General features: G+C 36.2%; 1 non-coding gene across 1 annotated transcript; it reads right to left on the minus strand.

Annotated features, from left to right (window-relative positions):
* Positions 1–3,918: 3,918 nt before the first annotated feature.
* Positions 3,919–4,025, minus strand: LOC126748026 (U6 spliceosomal RNA). Its single transcript, XR_007664588.1, has one exon. It is a non-coding gene; the product is annotated as a U6 spliceosomal RNA (small nuclear RNA).
* Between the last annotated feature and the right edge of the window lie 348 nt (positions 4,026–4,373).

Below are 4,373 nucleotides of genomic sequence, written 5' to 3' on the forward strand. Positions count from 1 at the left end.
GAATTTTTCGTTTTTATTTTTTGAACGAAGTGAGTCAGCAGACCTCACTTCGCTATGTTACTGCACGTTGCATTAATAATTTTTCAGCGTTATTTTCGTGTTTTTTTCACTATGGCTGTTTATACCCCTTCCGAAAGAGTTCAACTAATTAAATGGTTTTATGGAGACAATTCGGCAGTACAATGTAGAGATTTGTTTTCAGTGACATTTGAGAATAGACCGATTCCTTGCGTAAAAACGGTTTTAAATGTGGTGACAAATTTTGAGACATCTTTTTGTCTTCAAGATTGTAAAAAAATGCCACACAAAACGTCAAGAACCACCTGTTGAAGTGGTCCAGCCCAGGATATAGAACGGCGGGAAGAAATGGTTTGCAGTACCCTAGAACTTGATTCGACACGGTCCACTAGAAGTGTTGGAGAGGAACTGGGAATGAGCAATAAAACTGTTGCTCGTATCTGGAAAAAATATGGGTACAAATGTTTCAAGTATTCAAAAACTCAGATAATATTTCCTGAAGACCAGTGGCGAAGAATGGAATTTTGTGAAACCATGATGGAAAAGGCAAATGAAAACGAATATTTTTTTAAAAATATTTTGTTTTTTGATGAATCTTCTTTTCCATTACATGGCAAACACAATCCTTCCATTGTTTGTTATTGGTCTCAGGAAAACGAGCACAGAAGTTTTCAGTTTCGTAGCAGTATCCTCAAAAATTGAATGTTTGGGCAGGTATTTTGGGCGATAATGTTATAGGGCCATTTTTATTGATGGCACTTTAAACGCCCAAAAGTATCTTGAGTTGGTGCAAAACCAAGTTCTTCCTGCCATTCAAATCCTACCTGATGTAAACCTGGGATCGGTTTATTATCAGCAAGATGGCTGTCCTGCTCATAACGCGGCTAGGGTAACAGAATTTTTAACAAATATTTTTCCTAACCGCCTTATTACTGGGACTGGTGATATTAAATGGCCTCCTAGATCTCCGGATTTGTCTCCAAATGACTTTTATCTGTGGGGTTACCTTAAGCAGATCATTCAGTGGCGTAACAAAGTAGCCACGGGCCTGTGTGCGAAAATTTTGCCGGGCCCCAAATAAAATCAAAAATCTATAGGTTATTATTAAAAAAAGTAAAACAATTTTTTAGGAAGAGCTATATATATTCTTCATGTACAGCGAACAAACAAAACAGTTGACACTAACTCACTATAATTTTAAAAAATATATACAACACAAAATCAAAATAAAAGAAAAACCAATAGTTAAAATAAAAAACAGATACATAAAATAATAACAAAAAACAATATTTAAAGAAAAAAACACTAAAACAATTATAAACTACCAAAAAAATCTTTTTTCCTTTTGAATCGGTTATTACATTAGCAATAGCTAAAGCTGATAATCTTTCTTCAGCCATGCAATTCCTTAAGTATGTTTTTATTAACTTTAATTTTGAAAAAGACCGTTCAGCTGATGCAACCGAAGCTGGAATGGCCAAAAAAATATTACAAGCTGTAACAATCTCACTGAAACTCGAAGACGAAAAATAATTTTGGGTCTGGTAAGGATTATGAACTCACAATTTTTAGGATGTTTTAAATTTTAATCAATAGTCTGTGCTTTATAGAGTAGATTAAAAGTGAAGTTTCATTGCGAAACCCTGTTTTAAAGAAAAAAAAACATTAAAAAAGATTCCATTTTTCACTACTTTTCAATGCAAAAACTCTCTATTACAATAAGATTATTATGAACAGATTTGCAGTGTTGCCAAACTGAAATATATTTCATGGTTCGAGGGCAAAATAAAAACAATTATTATCATTATATAAAAGTGCATCACAAAGCAACAACATATAAAAAAAGTAACAAAAAAATCGTAAAAGGAAAAAAAAAACAAATTATTTTTATTAAAAAATATTACAAAATAATCACATAATGAAAAAAAAAAGTATATTCTTAAAAAAATTAAACAAAACATATTCCTAATAACAAAAAAAATCATAAAAATAATCAAAACAGAGATCCTTTCTATAAAAATATATAAAATATTAATTGTTTACAAAAATGAAGAAGATTCTTAAATTCAATAAAAATAAATCATAAAATAATTTTTAACAAAAACAAAAAAATCCAAAAAAAAACCAAAATAAGTAAGAAAAAAAATAAAAATTGTATTTTTCAGTAATTTGAAAAAAAAATTTTAAAGAATGAAACAAAACGCATATTCTTTTTACAAAAAAAAAATTAAAGAAAACTTATTTCTAATAACAAAAAAAAATCATAAAAATAAACAAAACAGATCCTCTCTATAAAAATAAATCATAAAATAATTATTAACAAAAACAAAAAAATCCAAAAAACCCAAAACAAATAAGAAAAAAAAACTAAAAATTATATTTTTCAGTTATTTGACGAATTAAATTGCGAAAGCGCGTGGGTGCCGTATTGCCATATACTTGCCACCACATAAACTGGTCAATGTACTCCGCAATATATATAGACTGCATTGCACCCAAGCGCCTTATAAACTGCTTTAGCTGGGACCAATGTCCCTCTACTTGATTGGTGCAGACCCCCGTTTGGGAATCTACAATTCCTAGAATGGTTTACTGTCTTATGACTATAAGGGACACACCTGCCAAATTGGGAAGCCCCATATAGCCTCTCCACCAGTCAGTCCAGATCTCCGTTCCTGGCAAGATATGGTTAGTTATTATTCCCTCCAGCATTTCCGCCGATCTGTTGGGAATAAACACAACATATCCTCGCCTTGCAGTCGTAGAAAGTAGAAAGTTAATTTTTTTTTTATAGAGGTTTGGGAAAATCTATGTGCAGACCCCCCTAGCATTCGTTTTCTGGCACTAGGGGGAGTGTGGGGATGGGAAAGCCAATCGAGGCGTGTTCCCGACCCCTTGGATTTTTCCATGCTTGTATCGTCAGGTTCTGTAATCACTACTTTGGCTGTGTAGCTGTCGGTGTTGAGTGGGTTTCCTACTACCACTTTTGTGTTTTTGTCCAGGTCATCAGGCCAATTCATGTTTGCCATTTTTTTTGAAGTCCTTGTAGCTGTTTGGGGTAGAGATCTCGTTTAAAACCGGTGTTGTTTTTGTAGGTGTGTCTATTTCATGTGTGATTTTTTTCTTAATGGCTTTAATTTCATCTTTTTGTTTTTCGATAGTTTGTACTCTTAAATGATTTCTTCGTTTTCCTGTTTTTTCAATATACGGGTTTAGCATTCTTTTTTATACTCTGTAATTGCGTTTAATGTGCAGTTTCGGATCTGCTTTGCAAGGGTTTTTACTTGTTTGTGTACGTTTTGGGTTTGATCGCAGAACAGTGTAAGCTCGTTTGCTTTGTTTAGAAGGCTTTCGAGGACTGCGCTATTCTCGATTGATTTAAAAAGAAGTTGCTCCGGTGTAGTTGTTCTCTTCCTTTTCTTTTGATGTAACCAGTCAGAGCTGGATGTCTGTGGGTACTTCGGTTTTTTCGATTTTTCGGTTTCTGTACCGTTGTCAGCGTCTAGCTGCTCAATCATTGTTTTAGAAAGTCCCGCCGGGGTTCTGGTGACGCTGCCTCTTCTTTCGAATGGATTTATCTCCAGGTCGGCCATCTCCGATGCAGCTGGGCTCATTTTGTCTAGTTACTGCGTTTGTCAAATTAAGTTTCTTTTGAGAGCTCATAGTATTCCCACGAGTTGGGACGGGATAAAGGTCCAGCAGCGGCAGTGCGCCCTTACCGCGCTAAGGCTACATTCCTCCAGAATTCGCCAGTTTTCTGGAGCATCGCTCAAGACACACTTTAACCCCTGTGTCACTCAGACCCTCGGCACGATGGTGCTACACCTTGATCTTGGGGCCCCTCCTCCTTTATCCGGGATTGGGACCGGCACCAGCACCCTGGAGGCAGGAGTCGGAGTTAAAAATGTGGAACGCTTCACGATTTTGCGTGTCATCCTTGCGCAGGGGCCATGCTAATCTTCTCTGTATTGTTCCAATTTTAGTATATGTACCGCCGATGCGAGTACAACCCAACCCAACCCAACCCTTTCTTTTTTTTTTTTTTTATAGAGGTTTAGGAAATGCGTATCTATGCACTCCCATGGTCATCGGTAATTTGATTTGCATTTATGTTTGGTGGTAGGCCATTCTGGCGACCATGGGGAGTGTCGGACTCCGCCGGAGCGACCGACTAAAACCCTTTTCCTCTGTTGGTCTCCAGCTACCTGTCCCGGCACCATTTCGAAGGAAATATCATCTTCGGGTCAGGAGCTCTTACTTTATTCCGTTAATGTCCTATGTCTCTTTCCAGGTCTTTCTCTTCTCTTTCTTTTTTCTCTACCATCGCAACCATGAGTTTTTCGATAGCGTTCCAC

Source organism: Anthonomus grandis, chromosome 20 (assembly GCF_022605725.1).
Source record: "Anthonomus grandis grandis chromosome 20, icAntGran1.3, whole genome shotgun sequence".
Lineage (NCBI taxonomy): Eukaryota > Metazoa > Arthropoda > Insecta > Coleoptera > Curculionidae > Anthonomus > Anthonomus grandis.